This window comes from Eschrichtius robustus, chromosome 13 (assembly GCF_028021215.1).
Source record: "Eschrichtius robustus isolate mEscRob2 chromosome 13, mEscRob2.pri, whole genome shotgun sequence".
Taxonomy (NCBI): Eukaryota; Metazoa; Chordata; class Mammalia; order Artiodactyla; family Eschrichtiidae; genus Eschrichtius; species Eschrichtius robustus.
Genome location: NC_090836.1, coordinates 24170101 through 24194528, shown reverse-complemented (window position 1 = coordinate 24194528; position 24428 = coordinate 24170101). Strand labels below are relative to the sequence as shown.

Sequence of the window (24428 nt, the reverse complement as noted above, 5' to 3'; positions counted from 1 at the left end):
AATTTACATTACCACCAACAGTGTAGGAGGGTTCCCTTTTCTCCACACCCTCTCCAGCATTTACTGTTTGTAGACTTTTTGATGATGGCCATTCTGACCCATGTGAGGTGATACCTCATTGTAGTTTTGATTTGAATTTCTCTAATAATTAGCAATGTTGAGCATCTTTCCATGTGCTTTTTGGCCATTTGTATATCTTCTTTGGAGAAATGTCTATTAGGTCTTCTGCCCATTTTTTGATTGGGTTTTTTTTTTGATATTAAGCTTCATGATCTGTTTGTGTATTTTGGAGATTAATCCCTTGTCAGTCGCATCATTTGCAATATTTTCTCCCATTATGTGGGTTGTCTTTTCGTTTTGCTTACGGTTTTCTTCGCTGTACAAAAGCTTTTGAGTTTAATTAGGTTCCATTTGTTTATTTTTGTTTTTATTTTCATTACTTTTTGGAGGTGGATCCAAAAAGATACTACTGCGATTTATGTCAAAGAGTGTTCTGCCTACGTTTTCCTCTGTTTTATAGTATCCAGCCTTACATTTAGGTCTTTAATCCATTTTGAGTTTATTTTTGTATATGGTGTTAAAGAATGTTCTAATTTCATTCTTTTACATGCAGTTGTCCAGTTTTCCCAGCACCACTTAATGAAGAGACTGTCTTTTCTTGTATATTCTTGCCTCCTTTGTTGTAGATTAATTGACCACAGGTGCGTGGGTTTATTTCTGGGCTTTCTAACCTGTCCCACTGATCTATGTTTCTTTTTTTGTGCCAGTACCGTACTGTTTTGATTAGCTTTGTAACTATTATTTTTATAATAGTGTATAATTTTAATAATTTTATATTTTATATATACTTTTTATATATGTACATATATACGTACATACATATATACACACGTATATACATATAAAGAGACAGAGAGAGAGAGAGAGAGAGGGAGGGAACTAGATTAATAGGAACTGGCTTGTAAGATTATGGAGGCTAAGAAGTCCCAAGATCTGCAGTTGGCAAGCTGGAAACCCAGAAGAACGCACGGTGCGGTTCCAGTCTGCATCCAAAAAGTCCCAGTCCAAGTGCAGGAGAAGACCAATGTCCCAGTCAAGCAATCAGGCAGAAGTTCCCTCTTACTCAGCTTTTTGTTCTATTCAGGTCTTCAAATGATTGGATAAGGGCAATCTGCTTTACTCTGTCTAGTAATTCAAATGCTAATCTCACAAACACATTCAGAATAAAGTTTGATCAACTATCTGGGCAACCCATGGTCCTAAAATTAACCATCACAAGTCTACCCCTTGTCAACTTGGCACCCATACTCATCTCTTAAACCATACTAAATCTCCAAATAAGGACATAATTCTTTTATACCAAGGTCATAAAATGTGATATAGCTATCCTGTGTACAACTGGAAACACACTAACCTCTTCTCCAGAAGAGGAGGTAAAGTCCTTGAGTGATATTTACTCTTCTCCTTGATATCCCAAAATTTAAATACTATGCTGTAAAATTAATAATACTTAAAATACTATGATATACACCTAATGCATTTTATGTTACATGATAAGTGGTTAAGAGAGGAAAAAAAGCAAAGATAGTTTACATATATATTGCCATACACACACGCGTGTGCACACACACACACACACATACACACATATTCATAGCAAAATAAGGAAGAAATACTCATGACTATTACAGTCCTCATTTCTGTATCTGGTCAAATGGTTGTAGCTGGTATTTATAACTGCCTTTTCCATTACCCATTCTGTATTCCTTTTGTCTTCAGCAAGCACTTCAGCTGGTCATGGTTCTTTACCTGGTGGAGTGATCCAAACCCTCATTCCTGAGGGGTCTGGGCCATCAGTAGTCCTCCCTCAATTGGGTTGTTTTAGTTTTCCATTGACTTTAATTACAGGGCATGATAATATTGAGATGCCCTAAAAAAATCTCCTATATTTCAGACACACTCTTCCTTACCTCCATTGTGGAATAGTAGTCCAATATCCCCTTGGTAGTCAGGATCAGTCACCCCAGCCAGTACAGCAACCCCCTTCTTTGCCTGTTGATTCAGAGGCATGAGGAGTCCAAAGTGGCTGGGCAGTAGTCTTAATTTCCAATTCAATGGAATCATTGTGTCTTCTGGAGGAAGCATTCCTCCCTTTGGAACTAAGACCTATAGGCCAGCAGAGCATAAAGTCACAGAAACAGGAACCAAAATTTTGCCAGTGGCTCACTAGGGGTAATAGTGAATGGTGCCACTCCCATTACCACCCCTTGATTCTTGGACCTGTGACCCTGGCTATAGAAGAAACAGCACCATATACTGTATGCTAATTCAAAGTATATACAACCTTGTGGAGAACCTTGCACCAGTCCTGCAAGATACTGACACCTTGCTGGCACCATAACTTAGTCTTCAAAAGACCATTCCACCATTCTGTCAAGCCAGCTGCTTCAGGATGGTGGGAAACAAGATAAGACCAATGAATTCCATGAACATGGGCCCACTCCTGCACTTCTCTTGCTGTGAAGTGAGTTCCTTGATCAGAAGAAATGCTATGTGGAATACTATGTGGTGAATGAGGCAGTCTATAAGTCCAGAGATGACAGTTTTGGCAGAAGCACTGCACGTAGGGAAGGCAAGTCCATATCCAAAGTAAACATCTACTGCAGTAAGAATAAATTGCTGCCACATCAATTATGGGAGCAGTTTAGTATAACCAACCTGCCTCCACTTAGCTGGCTAATCACCCCAAAGAATGGTGCCATATCAAGGATTCAGTGTCAGTCTCTGCTGATGACAGATTGGGCACTCAGCAGTGGCCATAGCCAGGCTGGCCTTGATGAGTGGAAGTCTGTTGCTTAGCCTATGTGTAACCTCCATCGCTGACAGCATGGCCACTTTGCTTATGAGCCCACGAGGCAATGACAGGGGTGACAGGGGAAAGAGGCTGACTGGTATCCACAGAATGAGTGAGTCACCCTATCCACTTGATTATTAAAATCTTTCTCTGCTGAGATCACTCTTCAGTGAGCATTCACATGGTACACAAGTATCTTCACATTTTTTGCCCATTCAAAGAGGTCTATCCACACCTTTTCCCCAAACTTCCTTGTCACCAATTTTCCAATCATGTTTCTCCCAAGTCCCTAACCATCCAGCCAAACCATTGGTCATAAGCCATGAATCAGTATACAATTGTATGTCTGGCCATTTGACCTTCCAAGCAAAGTGAACAACCAGGTGCACTGCCTGAAGTTCTGCCCACTGGGAGGATTTCCCTTCACCACTATCCTTCAAGGATGTCCCAGAAAGGGGCTGTAGGGCTGCAGCCATTCACTTTCCGGTGCTGCCTGCATATCATACAAAACCATCTATATAACAGGCCTGAGTCTTCTCTTCCGTGAACTGATCTTAGCAAACTTCCCATGAGGCCACAGGTGCAATCTGGAAAAAGGAGACACTGTAGCAGAGTAGGGCCCATGGGCATTTGGGCCACTTCTTCAACTTATCTGTGCCTCCAGGGCCTGCTCAGGCCTGATCAGATATATACCGCTTCCACTTGATGATGGAGTGCTGCTGTGTCACATGCCCAACTTTATGGCTTGGTGGTCAGATAACACTGACTTCATGATGGGCAGCTAAGGTCACCCGGTAACTTGGTGGCCCACGGTTATGCAATCAGTCTCTAAGGCCCAAGTGTAGGCCAACAGCTGCTTCTCAAGAGGCACAGTTATCCACAGAGGATGGCAGGGCTTTGGTCCAAAATCCTAAGGGCCTACACTCTGATTCTCCTAAAGGAACCTGCCAAAAGCTCCGAACAGCATCCCTATCTGCCACTGACACTTCAAGGACTGCTAGATCTGTTGGAACATATGGCCCAAGTGACAGAGCAGCTTGCACAGCAGCCTGGACCTGTGGCAGAGTCTTCTCTTATTCTGGGTCCCACTCAAAACTAGCAGCTTTTTGAGTCACTCGGTAAATGTGCCAGAGTAACACACCCCAAATGAGGAATATGTTGTCTCTAAAATCCAAAGAGACCCACTAGATGCTGTGCCTCTTTCTTGGTTGCAGGAAGGCCCAGATGCAACAACTTATCCTTGTCTTAACCTTAGAAGGGATATCTCAAGATACCTCATACCGCTAGACCCCCAGAAATTTCACTGAGGTAGAAGGCCCTTTAACTTTTATCAGATTTGTTTCCTACTCTCTGACACTAAAATGTCTTACTACTAAGTCTAGAGAAGTTGCTGCTTCTTGCTCACTAGGTCCAATCAACAAAATGTCCTCAATTTAATGGACCAGTGTGATGATATCTTGTGAAAGAGAAACTTTCACACAAACTAAATTACGACGTAGGGCTGCAGAGCCCTACCCCTGACGTAGGACAGTGAAGGTGTACTGCTGGCCTTGCCAGCTGAAAGCAAACTATTTCAGTTGGACCTTGCTGACAGAGATGGAGACAAAAGCATCCGCCAGACCAATAGCTGCAATACAAGTCATCAGGGGATGTGTTAATCTACTCAAGCAATAAAACTATATATGGTACAGCAGCTGCAATTGGAATCACCACCTGGTTAAGCTTACGATAATCCACTGTCATTCTCCAAGATCCATCTGTCTTCTGCACAGGCCAAACAGATCAGATGAATGTAGAAGTGGTGGGAATCACCAACCCTGCATGTTTCATGTTCTTGATGGTGACACTAATATCTGTAATCCCCTTAGATATGAGGTATTGCTTTTGGTTTACTCTTTTCTTAGGTTGAAGCAATTCTAGTGGCTCCCATTTGACCTTTCTCACCATAATCACCTTCACTCCACTGGTCAGATAACCAATGTGGGGACTGTGATAGCTGCTGACTGTATCTATTCCAATTATGCATTCTGGAACTGGAGATATAACTACAGGATGGATTGGAGGACCCACTGGGCCCACTGTGAGACAGACCTGAGCTAAAACTTCATTGATTACCTGACCTCCATAAGCCCCTATTCTGACGATGGACCAAAGGGACAACCTGGGTCTCATGGAACTAGCGTCAATTCAGAGCCAGTATCCAGCAGTTCTTGAAAGATGTGATTATTTCCTTTTCCCCAATGCACAATTACCATGATGAAAGGCCACAGAACCCTTTAGGAAGGGCTGACAGAAAGATTGACAATAAATTTTGACAATGTACCAGGGTCCTTCCTCAAGGGAACCCTGCCTCCTCTTCATTCAAGGGGTTCTAGGTCTGTAAAAATTCAAGTCTCAGAATTGATGGATGGGTCATGACTCTCTGTTTTTTCTGATTCAGGCTAGACTTCTGTTCACTTGACCTAGAACTTTTCTGCTTATACAGATCAAGTAAGAATTTAGTAGGCTTCCTATCTATTTCACTTCTAGGGACACCATGATCAACTAGCCAACACCATTGTTCTGCCTAAATCAGACTATTCTAATTGCCGCTTTGACTCTGCTGCCCAAACCACGCTCACCTTGCCTTTGACAGATGGATGTCATTACTCGGCCCCTGCCACCCTGGAATTCATTTACTCCCATTGCATTTAGGTTTCCCAGTTCAGCGACTGCATGCCTACTGAAGCAATCACAGAGTTCTTCAAGGATGCCAGGGCTCCCCTCACGGTTTATCTCTCATAATATTGGTGAAAGCTATGTCTTCTGGACCCTCCCAGTTTGGGTGAGCACTTCCTAAATGACAAATCCACTCTAACATTCCCATCTCCCTAAGCCTTTGACTCCCTTCCTCTACAGTAAACCAAGACAGGTAGGCCCAGCATTTCCAGCTCACTCACTGTGCGCCACCTTTTGGTCCATATTTCAGCCAAACAACTACACTAAATGCAGAATCTCTGCTTAGTGAGCCCGTATCAATAAATTCTGCCTGGTCCAACTTTATGTTCTTTTCATGATTATGCTGCACCTTTAGTATCCATTCCCACACATGTTCCCTGGATTTGTCAGTATAAATTAGAAAGCTCAAGTAGTTCTTTTGGAGTACAGTACATTTCCCCATGAGTCACACTTTGTACCTCACCTTTAGAAGCCTGCTGGGATTTCAGTCTAGTCATAGATCTAGAAGCAAAGAAGAGTGTTGGGGGCAGGTCCTGAGGAGATCAACATTGTCTTGCCTGGCAACTGCCTCAGGGGCTGCCACTAATGTAGAATTAATCCCCTCAGATCTCAGACAGGGGTGGAGAGGCTACTCCCACTGGGAGTGAGGAAGTAGCTACCACTGTGGGTAGAGAGACCACTACCAATGAGGGTGGGAAGGATGCTCCCACTGGCAAAAAATACTCATCAAAATTCAGGGGCTCGCTGTCTCTAGCTTCATCTCTTCCCACACACTCCTAACTTTCAGGATCCCATTCCTTCCCAATCAGTGCTCTCCCTATAATGTATCAGTTTATACAGCTCTCACCTACTTGGCTGTGAGGTCCTTGAAAACCAAGTGACATTTATTTCTGTATCCTCCTGCGCCTAGTATAGGAACCTGAAATATAGATTTCTATTGAATTGAATTTTGCTTCGCACCATAGTTCAGTTGTCCATCATTTTACTTTCATTAACTTAGTTTGACAGTTATTAAATCCTTGTTTATGCACCTATCAAAGGTCTTCACCTGCTAATAGTGCCCTTTAACAGGAAACAGACTTGTTTACCAGAGAAACACATAAAGGACTTGCTTGCTCACATTTTTCTAAGATAATATAAAACTGTCCTAACCACTAATTTTCATTTCTTCCTGAAGTAAAGTACCAGTATCCTCAGCAGGATCATTTTTTTCATCTGATCCTAACTTGTAATTTATTTGTTTTCACTTCCATACATAATAAGTAATTGACTACCAATTTTATCTGTAAAAGATTTCTAACGTATATAGACTCTAATTCTTCCAAAACATGGTTAAATGTGCATGTGGGGGAAAAAAAAGAAAAAAGCGTATCTGAAGCACACAAAGTTCTCCTCTCCCTCTATTATTGGGTACATTCCTGACAAATCGGACCACTTCTGAGCAATATTTGAAAGACTTTTCCTCTGCACTATTATGAAGATTAACTAAGCCATTAGCTAAAAATCTAAAGTTTTCCCACAAGGCAATCCAAGCACTCCCAACTTTTTTATATGCCATAGTGCCAGGATCTTACAGAAATGTCAACTGACACTATTTCTCTACTGAGTAAATATATAACCAAATCCAAAAAATGCTAGCTATTAGGTGATGGCACTGACACAGTAAATCTTATTTACTTAAGTTCCATTAGTTGTGTGTAAGTATTTCTACATTTTAACCCCATGTTCTTATCAACTGTTTGAATCATCCCAATCTCTTCTACAGCACTGAAAATAATATTCTCAATTATGATTCTCAGGTAGTACAAGATGACAAGATGCTAAGCCAGCAAGTTAAATGCTAGGGAAAAAAATAAGTCCAGCTACCTTTGATTACTAAGGCATTAAAACCCCACAAGTACAAGTCTAGAGATTTTCACCAAATTAAAAAAAACAAAAAACAAAAAACCTGGGCTTCTGGTTGTCTGATAATCCCATTAACCAAGTAATGTGTTCAGGCATAGCACATGGTAAGCAGTCAATAAATGTTTTCTTTCTTTTTGTAATCATTTTGATAATCAATGAACTTTTTAATCATAATTCACAAGCCCTAAAGATTTCCTCTATGTAAATTGACCCAATTATATGAGATGAACTGGCATAATATAACAGCTAATAATTCCAAGTGGCCACAGAAGACAAAGAATACAGAGTTTACATAAAAGAGTTCACCAAGTCACTAAACAAGACAGCAAAAATAGCAACAAAAACAGCAACAATAAAAAACCCTGGGGAGGAGAGGAATTTCTGATTTCCAGAGTTGCCATGTTACATATAAAATATATTAAAAATATATATATATACACATATATTTACAAATATCTAGTTTTCAACAGAAATTATGAGATGTGCAAAGAAACAAGAAAGTATAGCCCACACACAGAGGGGAAAAAAGGCAGTCAATAAAAATCTGCTCGTGAGGAAACTCAGACATTAGACTTAGACAAAGATGTTAAAATCAACTACTTTAAATATGTTCAAACATATAGTCTCAAATCACTAAAGAAAACTATGCCTAAATAACTAAAGTATAATAACAGTCTCATAAAATATAGAGTACTAATGAAAAGATAGGAATTATAAAAATAAAATATATAAAATCTGGAGTTGAAAAGTATACTGACTGAAATAAAAAATTCACTAGAAGGCCTCAACAGCAAATTCTGAGCTGACAGAAGAAAGAATCAGAGAATCTGAAGATAGGTCAATTGAGATTATCCAGTTTGAGGAACAGAAAGAAAAAAGATAAACAAAAATAAACAAGGTATCAAAACCTGTTGATAACTGTCAGGAATACCAACATATGCATAAGCATAATGAGAGTTCCAAAAAAAGAGGAGAGAAAAAAAGGGGCAAAATAACTACTTCAAGAAATAATGCTATAGGGGCTTCCCTGGTGGCGCAGTGGTTAAGAATCCACCTGCCAATGCAGGGGACACGGGTTCAAGCCCTGGTCTGGGAAGATCCCACATGCCGTGGAGCAACTAAGCCTGTGTGCCACAACTACTGAGCCTGTGCTCTAGAGCCTGCAAGTCACAACTATTGAGCCCACGTGCCACAACTATTGAAGCCCACGCTCCTAGAGCCCATGCTCCCCAACAAGAGAAGTCACCACAATGAGAAGCCCGCGCACCACAACGAAGAGTAGCCCCTGTTCACCACAACTAGAGAAAGCCCACGCACAGCAACAAAGACCCAATGCAGCTAAAAGGAATAAACAAATTTAAAAATAAATAAATAAAAGAAAGAATGCTAGAAATGTTCACAAATTTGATGAAAAACATTAACTTACACATCCAAGAAACTCAACAAGTATCAGCAATTATATTAAATACACAGGGGTTAAACACTCTAATCAGAAGGCAGAAATTTGCAGAATGAATAAAAAGCATGATCCAACTAGGCACTGACTACACGACATGCCTTAGATTCAAAGACACAAGTAAAATATTGCACACCAGTATTGTATCAAGGATAACTGAATATTTCATAATCAATATGCAGAATGGTATACTATAACAACCCAAGGTTTGGAGCATCCATTTTATAAAAGTGTGTAAGTCAGTCAAAAATCTGATTTTCATTCATCCAAAATGTAGTTTTTTAGTAATACTCATACAAGCCCCTATCAGTGAAGCATACTTATAGATGAATGCATCTTGCATAATACTGCAGCACTGTCTTTACTACAGTTGCAGATGTTCTGAATTCTTATAATACAAAAGTAAAGCATCTTGAAATGATCATGTAGACCCTCTTTCACCACAAGATGGAACACAAAATAAAAGGCAATTTGGCTGGCCTCTTCGTTATCTATGCCTACTTTTGGTAGGAGATGCACATGGTCTATGTTAGCAAGGCTGGCAAAGGGAGAAGAAAGTCAGTCTTCTCTGAATACCAGGAAAAAGTGATTCCACACTTTACAAAATAGCGCTTATTTCACTGATACAGTTAATCTATATATGTGTTCAACTGCATTACATAATTACCAAAATGTTCATACTCTTCTAAGGTAAAAAGGTTTACTAGAATTATAACATGCTGCATTTTAAAGTAGCTAACGTTATTTCTGATCTTCATCTATTAAACCTGTAATTTTTTAAAAGTCTTCTAATTTCAAAATTTAAAACTTATTGTATTCTCTGCTAGTGACAATAAATGTGTCTCTAATTCTTTAAGTAAAACTCTACAGCATATAGCTAACAACAGTCTTCGTACCACTTACTGGGGATTTGACAGGGAAGGGAAGAGGATACAGGTCAAGAAATATCTAAAATAATTTAAAATTAGACAATATAAAAGGACAGAAATTCGGGTAAAATTTTAGAATTAACTGATACTGTCTCATGTTGATTTATTAAATTGCTTAATGAGTTTATTCTAAGAATTAAAATTAGAAGACAGATCCAGAGTAAGCAGACTACATACAAAATGCTTACGTGAACTCTATAATGGCATTATAGCTTACAAATAAAAGCAGATTCAAGAAGACTTGTGATCAAACTCCAGCTCTATCACTCACTGTTAATACAACCATAAATAACTTTGCTCACTTGTCTGAGACTCAGTTTCCTCATCTATGAAATGGGAAAAATACTGCCTACCTCAAAAGGTTCTGGTTGGAATTCAATAAAACAACATACATAAAGGGTTTCTGCATGATGTTGGACACAAAGATTTCTACAATCCTTATCAAAAGAAAAACATGAGTATTTTCCATTACACAAAATGCATCAGGAATTCTATCTAGATCACTGATAGCAAAATAATAATGTGGATGGAAAAGCCATTTATTTATTCCACATGCTAAACCTATAAAATAAATGATTTAAACTGGATAAAATCTAAGGAACTGAGTTTCTGAAATTCTAGGATTCTACCATAAAGTGATGCACAAAAAGTCAATGATATTGACTGCCACATTTTGCTCTAAAATTTTTTACAAATACATGGTCTGGAGGACAAATTCTAGGAATATAAAATAAAACAAAAAGGCAGTGTATATTAAGAATCTGAAAATATTTCATACACTTTGAGTAATAACCACTTTTTTAAAAATCAATTAAAAAAATTTTATCAGAGTTACGCACAAAGATTTAATATTAATTCTGAGGAAAACAACTATCCTAACTACAAATCAAGAACATACAAATCAAGTTTTCCAAAAACTCATGATGCAGTAAGCACTCAGTGTAAGCCTAGCAAAAAGAAAAAACTGTAAGACAAAATTTACAATTTTGTTTTTTAAAATGTTCGCAAAAAAAAAAAAAGCCAGCAAAATATAGCAGGAATTATCTCATATTAATGGAAATGGATTAACTCTTTTCTTTATAGGATTATTTCCCAATTTTCTACTGTAATCAACTATGATTTCCACAATCAAAAAACAATACAGTATTCATTTATGATTTTTAAAAAACTCTCAGTGAACAAGAAGCTAAAGAAAACTTCCTCAATCTGATGAGAACTGTACTTTCAAAAAAAACCTATAGCTAACTACTTAATGGTAAAAGATTACATGCCTTCCCCACTAAGAAGACAAACAAGGCAAGGATGTCAGCTCTTACTTGTTCTGTTTAACATCACACTGAAGGTCCTAGCCAGTGTAACGAGACAAGAAAATGAAATAAATTAAATAAAAGGCAAATAGGAAAATATGAACTAAAACTGTCTCTACTGGCAGACAAGACTGTCTACATAGAAAATCCCAATGAGTCTACAAAAGCTACTAGGGTAATTGAATTTATTAACAAGGTTGAGAATCCAAGGTCAATATAAAATATCAATTTATTTATATAAATAATTGGAAACTGAAATTTTTTAAAAGATTACCATTTACAACAGCACCAAATAACATGAAGCACTTAGACATAAATATAACATTTTGCACAAATATGTGCATAATTATTATGCTGAAAGCTTTAAAACGTTAATGAGAAAAATCAAAGACTTTATTAACACCTTAACAACATTAAGATGTCAATTCTCTCCATATAAAACTATAACTTCAGTGCATCCACAGTCAAAATCCCAGAATGCTTTTTTATAGAATAAGCTGATTCTAAAAATGTACATGGAAAGAAAAGGAGCTAGGATACCCAAAACAAACACACACAGAAAGTAAGCTGGAAGACTCAGACTTCCTAATTTCAAGACATACTATAAAATTACATTAATAGGGACTTCCCTGGTGGTGCAGGGGTTAAGAATCCACCTGCCAATGCAGGGGGACACGGGTTCGAGCCCTGGTCCAGGAAGATCCCATATGCTGTGGAGCAAATAAGCCCGTGTGCCACAACTACTGAGCCTGCGTGTCACCAACTACTGAAGCCCGCATGCCTAGAGCCCGTGCTCTGCAACAAGAGAAGCCACTGCGATGAAAAGCCCGCACATGGCAACGAAGAGTAAACCCCTCTTGCTGCAACTAGAGAAAGCCCATGTGCAGCAACGAACACCCAATGCAGCCAAAAATAAACAATAAATTAATAAATTTATTTTTTTTTAATTTACATTAATGAAGACATTGTCGTTTTAGCCAAAGGAGAGATACATAGAACAATGGAAGAGAATTGAGAGTCCAGGAACAGATCTACACATAGTCAATTGATTTTTTACAAAGGTGCCAAGAAAATTTACTGAAGAAAGGATAGTAAGGATAGTCCTTTCAATAAGTGGTGCTGGACAAATTAGGTGTCAATACACAAAAAAAGAAAGGGAAAGAGAAAAAGAACTTTGACCCATATCTTGCACCACATACAAAAATGAAGAAATAATTGATCAAAATAGATCACAGACCTAAAGGTAAAACCTAAGACTATAAAAGTTCTAGAAGAAAACACAGTTTAAAAAAAAAATCTTTATATCTTTGGGTTAGTCAAAATTTTCTAGATAGGACCCAAAAGCACAAATCATAAAAGAAAAAAATGATAAACTGGACTTCTTCAAAATTTACAACTTCAGCTCTTTGAAAGATACTGTTAAGAAACTAAAAAGACAAAGCACAGACTGAAAGAAAATATTTGTGAACATATATATGATAAAGGAATTGTATCCAGACTATACAAAACTCTTACAACTCACTAAGAAAATAGACCAAAGATTTGAACAGATAACTTCACCAAAGAAGACATACATATAGCAAATGATAGCAAATGAGCACATGAAAAGATGCTCAACATGTTAGTCGATAGGAAAATTTAAATTAAAACAACAATGAGATAGCACTAAATACCTATTAGAATAGCTAAGATTAAAAGTAAAATGACAAATGCTGACCAGGATGTGGAGCAAATGGAACCATCAAACATTGCTGGTAAGGATGTAAAATGAAACAGCTATCTTGGAAAATAGTTTGGTAATTTCTTATGAAGTTAAACAAACATTTGCCACATGATCAAAGAATCCTACTCCTACTTAACAAGAAATGAAAGCATATTTCTACACAAAGACCGGTAAATGAATGTACAAAGAACTGTACATGAATGTTTACAGCAGCTTCATTCCTAAATGCCAAAAACTGGAAACAACCTAAATGTCCAACTGGTGAATAGATAAACAAATTGTGATACAGCCATACAATGAAATAGCACTCGGCAATAAAAAAAAGAACAAAGCACTGATACATGCACCAAAATGGATGAATCACAAAAGCATTAAGTGAAAGAAACCAGAAAACAAGGTTTATACACTGTAGGAGTCCATTTATATGACAGTCCAGAAAAGACAAAGCTATAGGAACAGTGAACAAATCACTGGTGGCCAGATCTACTGTTAAGGGGAGAAAACGAACTACAGAGGAGCAATGAGGGAACTTTTTGGAATGATAGAAATGTTCTTTGTCTAGTTTGCGGTAGTGGTTACATGACTATTATGCATTTGTTAGAATTTAAATAACAAGATACTAGACGAGATTTTTTTTTACTTGTAAAGTATACCTCAGTAAACCCACATTTTAAAAGACACAGGACATGCCCTTTTGGAAAATGTGCATCAAATTAAATGAGCTAAACCCAGCTAAATGGGTATTTCGGTGGGGTAGAAACAGTGGGGAAACAAAAAAATCAGAAATACTGGAAATCAAAATATTGATTTATCAGTAGTAAATAAGAAGAAACACATTGATACAAACAGTTACTCTAAAGAGAGTTGCCTTTTTTATTGTTCTCATTGTTTAGACAGAAAATAACAAAATTTGATGAGTTTCAAGAAAGACCAAAAGTCACAAGTAACAAGACTGATAAGGGAGGCACAGTGATTACAAACTAAAATTTGGAAACAACTCACCTAAACATGCCCTTTTCAATTTACTAATTAAAAGAGTCCCATCCACCCTAATGTACTTCCACCCCAATTTCTGCTATGAAGGGCAAGATAATAAACCTTCAAATAGTTTTCTTTATTCATAACAATCCTATGTACTTTACAAATCTTACATCTATAGCTAGGGGTGCAAGATAAAATGCCTCTAACTAGGCAAATTCCTATTTGTCCATTTAAGCTTCAGACCAGCTATTTGGTAACCATCTTTCTTTTCTTCTTCTTCTTTTTTTTTTTTTTTTTAACTGCCACCAAAAAAAAAAAAAAAAAGCTGTCTCTGTGATGACTTTCTGAAGTTTCTTTTTGTCTGTTATTAAGTATCAAGATGATTAAAATAAACAGAAAGCTCTCAGAAGGTTTGAGCTGATCACTCCAATAAGATACATTTTTCCATTTAATGAAAGTTAAGAGGTAAATTGTAACTTTCATCACTTTGTTTTCTTTAGGTTTATTCCATTTGGCTTGTACTGTTGCTAGGAAACCTGTTCATAATAAGATTTCCCAGCCCACAGAACAACCTCCTAGCCAGCCTGGAGGATACCAAACTTTGTAACCAGGGCAATTCTCTACCACACAATTTACTGGCTAGCCAGCACCCATACAGGTGCACTCTCCCTGGCATCCCCCCGCTGCATTAACCTTACAGGTACAGCACAGCGAATCCCCTTAATGCAACAGAAATTGTAGCAGAAGGTAAATGATATGAAGTGTTCAGCTCTCTGATGGCAGAGAACAACGCGAATTTATTGCCACTCCCTGTCACCCCACCCAACTAAATATTCTGGGTATTTTGTCTTAAATTGTGGGGTGAAATGTTAGCCCACCCCAGTGACAAGATGTAACGTCAGTCCACCCCAATCTCTAGTACCATGCAACATCCAAACTGCGTCCAAAAGCCATCATCCAACTACCGCCCAGATAAATATTTGGAGAGGTGGGCATCAGTATCTGCACAGTTCAGAGGGGCAGAGAAGGAAAAGAGCCGGAATTCTTAAGGTGCCACTGAATCACCTATAGCCGTGGCCAGAACTGTACCCTCCAGGAAATCAGCCTCAGCCCCAACTCTCATCAGGGAAGCAAGTGAGAGTAGCAGCAGCAACATCATCCTACCAAGAAGAAAACCCACTCAGCGCTGCTTTTAAGAGTTCCCACTCCTTCAAGCGAAGACAAAAATAGGCTTCATGTCCAAAGCTTTGCTCCGCACTACGCAACAAGGGCAGATGGAAGAAACATCTTCGAGGAGAGAGGGGGCGCACTTAAGAGGATGAAGGATGCCTCACCACTAGGAAAGTTACTGGCTGCTGCTTTCACCCCGAAACGCCACTTTTATAGCAACCTATGGCCCAAAGTAACGGCAAGGAAATTTGACTGACGGCCGTTGTAGAGCTTTTACCCTGGTGTACCTGGCCAAGTCGAAGGGGAAACATAAACCAGGCGCGATCGGTGAAAACTCGGCAAGGATCAAAGTCAACGTTCAGTGGGAGCTTCGGTGACACAACAGTCACGTGTACTTGTGCGTAGGCTTTCAAAAACATTCGATTCTGCAAAGCGCAGGGGCCGAAACCTGTCGGCGAGGGCAAGCTCTGGTCGGCACCGCCCGCCAAGGGAGGCAGGTCACACCCCCTGACTCTCAGGCACCGCGACCGACCTCCCGGGGCCAGGCCCAGGCGGAAGCCCGGCCGCGCTCCCCGCCCGCGCCCAGGCCGCCTCCGGGCGCGCGGCCGGCCTCGCGCGGCCCCGGCCCCAGACCCGAAAGGCGAGCGTCCGTTTACCTGCGCCCCGGCTCTCGCCGCCGCCGCCGCCGCCGCCGCCGCGCCGCTCTCCCACGCCGCCAGGTGAGCCACCCCCAGGACACAGCCCCGCACGCGTGCACGCGGGCGCGACCCTGACCCGGGGAAGCAGGGCCCCGGCTGCACGAGTTGGGGTAGCCCACGTACCACGCACCACCCGGCTTCCAGCACCTCTGCCCCCGGAAGTTGATTTCCGCCAATGCCCGCCCAAGGCCGCGCCTGTCACTCAACGCCCACAAGCGCGTCACGTGTGCCTATGCTGAGGCCGAGCCCGGGGGCCCCATCTTCAGAGGGCCGCCACCCCTGGCTCGAGTGGTCTTCGGATCGCTGCCCTGGGAAAGAGGTTGACTCAGGCGCTACTTCCTGGTGGTTACAGCTTCTAATTCCCCTTGAATGACAGGCCCTTTTTCTATGCCGAATCCATGCAAATCAAACCATCCCCAAGTTGGCACTGCCATCCGGGACTTTGTAGGATTGTTCCAGAGAAGAGGAACAATCCTCTTCACCACCTCCAAGCAGAGTTCCCTAAATACTGGAACTCAGTTAAATGCTGACGTGTGCTCAAGAAAGCGGAGTAGACAACTGCTCCATCTCCTCTTGACGTATCGGAACTCTCAAAGCACCAGGATGCACCCAAGCCCAGAGCCTTTCCAGACCACTGCTGTATGACTTCAGCCAAAGAGCTCTGCTCTAGAATTACGTATGTTCTTGTCTTCATCTCCAGATCACAGCAATTTGTAGATGCCATCTCTGTTTCAGAGAGAATCAATTATCCGCTACCGAGACACCCCCTTTTTTCCAAACCTTCAAATAATTTCTCCTAAAGAAAAGAGAGAATGACAAAACTGACCGTTTTATTTGAAAGCAGACATGGTTATGTAGATTTTTTTTTTTTTTTTTGGTCCATTTCAGACTGTCCATAGATGTGAAAGAAAAACAATCACCAGGACATTTGTTAAAGATTTTTCCATTTTTGACATGGGAGGGATTTGGGGAACATCTATTTAACAATTTATATAACAATTTTTTACTGTCCCTACTGAGCCAAGTTGGGACAATCCAAGAGTGCACAGGATACACTCAAGATCTTTGCCTTCAAGGAGTTAACAGTCTAGTAAGAAGGACAGACAAGTAACCTGGGAATTTGAGCATTAGTCTCTGGAATATTCATGTTCATTGTATAACAGGCATTCTTTAACGTTCTGAACTTTAACATTTTGGACATTATTTTTCTCATCTTTCCACTGAACAAAAGTGGCTCGAGTCTGTAATCATCCCTGCTCTGTACTGGAGGTGGAATATGTCAGCAAGGAATCCTAACAATCAGTTCTCCAATAAGTGCAGGCTCAAGTGATTAATGAACAGTTTCAATATTGAGCATGAATGTCACCTCTTCTACACCCTTTTTTCCTGTCCACCATCTTCTTTGTGTGCATAGCAAACAGATTTCTATTATAGGAAATCTGATGCTTTCTTACACATATTTGTTTACCTGTCTACTAGACCACCAAGTCAAGGACCACTTCTCAGTTATACATCTTTTTTTTTTCTTTTTTTACTAGATCACTGATTTATTATACAGTAAGTCACCTACATACAAGCGAGTTCTGTTCCAAGTCATTTTATATGTTTTAGTCTACTTCTCCTTTATCTTTGTATATCCTGCAACATAGCACAGTGTCTAGTGATTAGAAGAATTTAATAAATGTTTCTTAAACTGAATACATAACAATGATCTTTGTATCATTGTGTGTCTCATCTCTTTCTGCTAGAAACTTCAGATGAGTTTCTGAGGGTTTTCATTGATATATCTACATGCTACCTCTGTCCCACTTAATCCAATATTCAGTATTAAACAGATTTATAAAAACTAAGTATTTATTGAGCACTTGTTATGTGCCTGGAATTGGGCTAAATATTTTAAACGTATTATCTAATGTGTCATCACACTAATCCTCTGGAATAAGTATATTAATATATTCACTTTTTAGGTGAGGATACAGACTTAGGGAGGGTAACTCGACCAAGCGGCAGAAAAGGATTCAAAGTCAGCTGTGCCCAACGAAAGGATTTGTTGATTCACTACAACACACTGCCTCTGCTTTTCACATCATTTGTTTGTGAACCCAAATCTCTCCACCTCCAAGATGTCTTTCTCTCCTTTTATTAAGTACAGTTCAATGGTTGTTGGTATATTCACTAAGTTGTGCAACCATCACCACCATCAACTTTAGAACATTTTCGTCACCCCAAAAAGAAACCTCATATCCTTTTTCAGTCACTCCCCGTTCCTACTGTTCCCTGCTCCTCCCAGCCCTAGACAAGCATTAATCCACTTTTTGTCTCTATAGATTTGCCTATTCTGCACATTTCATATGAAAGGAATCATGCAATATGTAGTCTTTTGTAACTGACTTCTTTTACTTCACACCATCTTGACAAAGTTTGTTGATCCACTCTTCAGTTGATGGATATTTGGGTTGTTCCCACTTTTTGGCTATTATGAATAGTGCTTCTATGAACATATACAAGTTTTTGTGTCAGCATATGTTTTCATTTCTCTTGGGTATATACCTAGGAGTGGAATTGCTGGGTCATATGGTAACTCTATGTTTAACCTTTTGAGGAACTATCGGACTGTTTTCCAAAGTGGCTGTACCATTTTTTTCATTCCCATTTGCAATGTACGAGTCTTCTTATCTCCTCTAGAATTTATGGCTCTATTCCTTGTCAGGGTACTTTCCATAAGCCATCTTTTTTTATTGTTAGCTACCTTTGCTATGTATGTGTCTGCAGACCCACCATGCTAATAGATTGTAACCTTCTGAGATGAGAAACATGGTTCCTGCCCTCAAGAAGATAAATTTGGAGCTGATATGGAGAATCAAATGAAATAGAATGATAATAAGCACTGAAATCATGTTTGTTTATTGTTGAAGTGTGGTGGAGGAGCACCTCATTCACCCTGTACTAAACAGGAAGTACTTCTCATAAAATGTAAAGCTCAAGATGAGTCTTGAAGAATCAGTAGGAATTGGCCAAGCTAAGAAGAGAAGAAAGTGTGCTCCAGATAAAGGAAAATGTACCTGTATATGTATTTCCTTGCCTATGAACTGTTGAGGTAAGTATTGTATAGTGTGTAGGTAGGTATAGTGAAGCAAAGGTGAGGATGTGTGGAAATGTGGCAGGATAAAGGGGAAAGGTAGATGAGGCAAGATGAATGGAGAGTTTTGTAAACCACTAAGGAGTTTGCTATATATCCTGCAGGTAATGGAAAACTAATGGGTTATTTAGGCAAGGTTCAGGGAGAATTACTTCAGGAGCAGTATGGAGGATGGATTATTAGACAGGGAAGAGATGGCCAAGACTGGAGAAACAGAGAAACCAGTTAGAAGACTGATGAAATAACTAGAATGAGAAATTTTGAAAGTCTGAGTTGAGGTAGTAGCCATGAAATTGTCAGAGGATTTGAAAGGTATGTGGGCAGCAAAAAAAAATTAAGAAAGAACTAAAGATGTCGCCCAAGTTTCTGGTGCTATTCAAAGAAGAAAGGGATTCAAGAAGAAGACGGTACACTTGCTGATATGAAGAATGAAACACCACAGCTTATTACTGTTGTATTGTACAATGCTACAGATCTTTGTTTATTTGATCAGGGTTCCAGCTCCATGTCCCCTTCATTTTCTTGGTCACAAGATGACTGCCTTCAGCAACAAGGATCATGTGCTTTCTCATTCAAATCAAGGGTAGGGGGATGGGGGAAAGGGGGCCACATCACACAATTCTGGGCAAAAGTCCTGTGGTTGGTGCTCACTCTCAAACTATTTCTTATGGACAGGGGAACACCATAGGTCAGGATTAGATGATCCCAATTGGGTTAGTTTGAGAATAAGAGTGAGGTTAGTTTCACCTAAACTTCTCAGGTGTGTGCTGCACAATGTGGAGAGAGTGAAATAAATGCCAAGTGTCTACTACAATTATTTTCAAAGCATATAAATATGTAACAACTATATTATTTTCTTTGTTGGAGTAAAAAAAAAAAAAAAGAAGAAAAAAACTAACTCTAAGCATATGTAACAAAGACTCTGATTCTATTTTTGATGTTTGACCTTTGACAATTTTCAAGCCTCACCCATTCCCTCTTGCCCCGCATCTGGACAGGCTGATATGAAAGCCTGAGTTCTCCCTTCTCCAGTGCCAGAGGGAATGTTCACCCTAGTGCCATGCCCTAGCCACCATAATATGCCCAAGGCCAGTCTCTCATTGTGCGCTCTCCTCCAACCCTCCTATAAAGCCATTTTGGACCTGCTTGGGAAGCCTGCCCTGCTCTTTCTAGAAAGTCTCCTCATGTGAGCAATAAGCTTTCTTATACCCCTTGGCATATGCATGGTTGAAATCTGAACCAAATTTTAGGTGGGTGTCCGTCTCACTTCTATGGGTGACTGCAACAGCATATACACTATCGATACATAGGCGAAAGGATGTAAGGAACAAACTGTGAAACTTTTCAATAAGCACTCTTCTAGCCCCTTCCTTTTCCTATATTCATTGTTCATTTATGTGAGCCTTCAAATCAAATCAATATAGAGTTTGATTTTTCTGCTACTGATCCTCAGTATTGAATATTGAATGTTGAATATTGTATTGAATGTTAAGTCAGTGTGAATTTGCTTGTTATACTTTACCTCAAAATACTTTAGTGTAGGTAATGTGATATAAGTGTGCATGTACTTTACTTAATTTACTTTATCTTCTAATGATTGTCAGTTGCCATAATCTAGAGTTCATACTTTCGAAGTATTCAGCTGGTGTTTAATCAGAAAGGTTGCATTCCAAACATAGCAAGGATAAGTGCTTCAGCTATCATTGTCTTCCGTTAACACTTGAGACTATGCTAATCAATAAAATGAATGCTATAAATGGGTTTTCATGGGTGAAATTAAGGGTTTGTTGATAAGCACGATGGATGTTATAAATTGACTCTCATTGATGAGCCAGTTGGGTTCATGATATGTAGATTGGTTAAAATATTTCAGAGACAGTCCCTACCTTTCATGACCAAGATTATAAGAAGCTCTGTAGTCGACACTTTTAGGAACAACAGCCTTCAGACCTCAAACTTAAATGTCTGAAATCCTAATAACCTTAAGCATGCCGAAGGTGGAACAGTTTAATTTCTACTTAGCTAAAGGAAGAATCACGCTCATTACAGAGATGACGGGAAACATGATGGAGACAAGGAATAAATTATTGGTGCCTTTCCCTCCTCCCCCCCATTCATCTTTGGAATATCCCCAATGCAGGTGCCATTAAACTGAGATCTCAGGATTGGCCATTAAACTAAATTCAGACTAGTAAAGCCTGAAGATCTACTAGGAAGTAGAAATTCCAAGATATAAAAATTTGAACTACATATCGTTTCTGGCCATGGTCACTTGCCTACAGAAATAACAAGAAGCAAATTGTTCAAAAACCTAATATTAAAGGGAGAATATATTATTAAATAACCCCCAAGCCTGACTGATAATAGCCTGTGACTACGGAATGTTAGGATGATCCTCAGAATTCCATACTCCATCTAATAGGAAATGAGGTGCCAAAATAGTGTAACTTCCTGAAAAGAGCATCTTCCCCGATGACCCTCTCAGGGCCACATAAAGGACACAGAGAGCAAAGCAGCACCTGCCTAAAGAACACACACCACAGCCAGCCAGGAATCCTCACTACTCCTTTCTTCAGAATATGACAAAAAACAGTGACCAGTGTGCAATGTTTCCAAATATCCTCTTTTTAATTGGGAGTTTCTATTGCAATGACTTCATCCTTTCTCTTCCATTGCATTTTGCATTCATTGGGACTAAATAACTTGTCACTGATTGCTAGACCATGAGGAACCCCAGGTGAAGCTAACACACTTTGGAGAGACAGACAGAAAACATTTGCTAATTAAAGTGATTGGGTAGGACTTCCTGGTGGCACAGTGGTTAAGAATCCACCTGCCAATGCAGGGAACATGGGTTCGATCCCTGGTCCGGGAAGATCCCACATGCCGCAGAGCAACTAAGCCTGTGCACCACAACTACTGAGCCTGAGCTCTAGAGCCCGTGAGCCACAACTTCTGAGCCCTCACGCCACAACTACTGAGCCCATGCACCACAACTACTGAGCCCACGCACTGCAACTACTGAGCCTGCATGCTGCAACTACTGAAGCCCGCGCACATGGTGTCCATGCTCTGCAACAAGAGAGGCCACTGCAATGAGAAGCCTGCGCACTGCAACAAAGAGTAACCCTCGCTTGCTGCAACTAGAGAAAGCCCGCACACAGCAACGAAGACCCAACACAGCCAAATAAATAAATAAATAAATAAATAAAGTGATTGGGCAGCAAAAGGGTATACTACAATTATCCAATCTTTCCCCATGGTGCAGCATTCAGGTATATTGGATGAAATTGACCCTAACCTTGGTTAGTCCTGATTGGTGTAAACCAGAAGTTACTCCCAACCCCCTTGCCACAGTTTATTTGGGGGTGGGGGAGTGAGAAATCAAGTCAATCATTGCATTGCCCTAACCATATGAATTGTTTCAGGGATCATCCAACAAGCACAAACCTCAGGACAAGTGCTCAATGATTGTTGGAAGGAACTTTCTCTCTTCGTGAGGAGATAAGTGAAGAAGCATGTAATTCCCATTGCTTTTAACAATCATCTTGTGACCGTGAAGGAGACCTGTCTGAGGATAAAAGCAGATACAGATTGCAGAACAAACCTGATATAAATTGGAGAAATGGAGCTGAAACTTTGATTAAATCAGTTCTAAAGCTTCCTTCCTCTCCATGGGACTTTTAATTTATGTAAACAATTTCCACTTTTTATTTAATCCATTTTGAATTAGGTTTTCTGTTACTTTCAATCCCACGTGTTTTAACTGGCAGAAAGATTCTGTATCTCTATCTTCATTTTAAATGTCAGAAAATAAATTGTCATTTTCTTAAAATGGAAAAGAGCCTTATTTTCCTTCTTCCATTTGAACATGCTCATACCAGAGTGAGACTGAAAATGAGCTACTGTCCCTGAGAGCAGTTCTTTCACCTTCATGTGATACTCAGCTTTCACATTAAACCAATGGGAAACTACTTCAAATATTGATTTGTAACATTATATATGAAGTATATAAAGAATAAACTGTGAAAGCTTTACGTAAGCACCTTTCTGGCCCTTCCTCCGATCAGGTCTCCTTTGAATTCTGTACAGGATGTAACCCATTAATAAAAACTTCATTCTATAGGAGATATGTAAACCCTAACTTCTCACTCTTTTGCAAATTGTTATTGGTCACCATTTGGTTTTGACAGTTTAGCTTGATTTATAACTGGGCAAGAATCACTCCCTAATGTTTGAAAATATGAATTGCTTCTATTATTACCTCAGGGCCTAATACACAAAAGAGGCCCAAGGCAGAAAACGAAACAAGAGAAGCCATCATTTCATTCATGTAATCATTATAATAAGTTAATAAACACTTATTTACACGATGAGTTGCCTTTAACTATGATCTCCAAATAATAACACAGAAATGTGGCCACTGTAGATAGAAAACACACACGTCCACTCTATTTCCTTTGCTCCTCATTAAAAAACATTGACTTGAATCTATGGAATGAAATTTCTAACATTAAAAATGATGAAATTTTTTTTTATATTCTGGATTAATTCTAACTCCTAAATTATTCACATAATTCCCAGTGCTTAATTAAATGTCATATCTCGTACCTAAACACTACTTTTTGTGATGCATGTTGAAAAATCCAAACGTGACCTAGGTTTTGCATCTATATGAAACTATCATATTGCTTCCTTAGAACTCACTCTACCACTTTTGCAGATGGAGCAAGCAATACTCTGGGCAGAAAGCCATGCGAGAGCTGCTACAACTAAGATAAATTGAGTCTGAATTAAACTTTTTCAAAAATTTTGGTGCACCACAGAATTAACACATCATGAAAAAACTCTGAAGTTTGAAAAATGGAGTTTGAAAGAACATGGTGGAACCCCAAGCAGCATTCTCCTGAGAGTCTGATCACTCTTTTAAGTTGACCAGAAAAAGCAAAGTATTACATATGAACAGTGGAAGGCCCTTCCATTTATTTCTTTCAGTTTGGGATACTAAATGTTTCTAATGATAAAGAGAATTTTGTGTCATATGTCAAACTTCAACCTAGCATAGAAAAAAAAAAAATCATCCAACATCTGAAAGAAAATTATCCCTGTTGGAGACCAGCTCTACCTGCATATTTGTTGTACTGTCATTCAGGAATACCTGGCTTACAATTTAAATTATAAATAAAACACTAATCAGTTTTTTCTTTGATGACAATATCTAAGAATTGTCAGCATAGTTTTGAGGAAACTATCTGAAACTATTTGAAAGCATAGTTTTAAGGATATAAAGACACGGAGTGTATTTAACCCGCAGTGTCTAAATCCGTTTCTGGCAATAAGCCACAAACCCACTGCTTTTTTGGGGATAGTGGAGAGTTTACTAACAGCTAAGGCATTGTTTTAACCATTATTCATATTATAAGTTTTTACATTATTTTAATACATTTATCAGAATCTTTGCTTAAGATGTGTATCTTAAACCCCAGCATCATATAGTAATTTGCCTAATTTTTCTACCAAACAATTTAACAAATGCCAGTAATGCCTT

The 24428-nt window shown here is 39.2% G+C and overlaps 1 protein-coding gene and 1 pseudogene across 8 annotated transcripts in view; both read right to left on the bottom strand.

The window, feature by feature from the left end:
* CCDC91 (coiled-coil domain containing 91) overlaps positions 1–15903 on the bottom strand; it is a 367017-nt gene extending 351114 nt beyond the window's left edge. For all 8 annotated transcript variants that reach the window (XM_068561504.1, XM_068561503.1, XM_068561506.1 and 5 more), the window contains exon 1: positions 15700–15903. The gene's annotated coding sequence lies outside the window, so the exon portion shown is untranslated. The remainder of the gene's footprint in view (positions 1–15699) is intronic.
* LOC137775769 (uncharacterized) lies at positions 1686–15462 on the bottom strand (annotated as a pseudogene).
* Positions 15904–24428: the final 8525 nt, after the last annotated feature.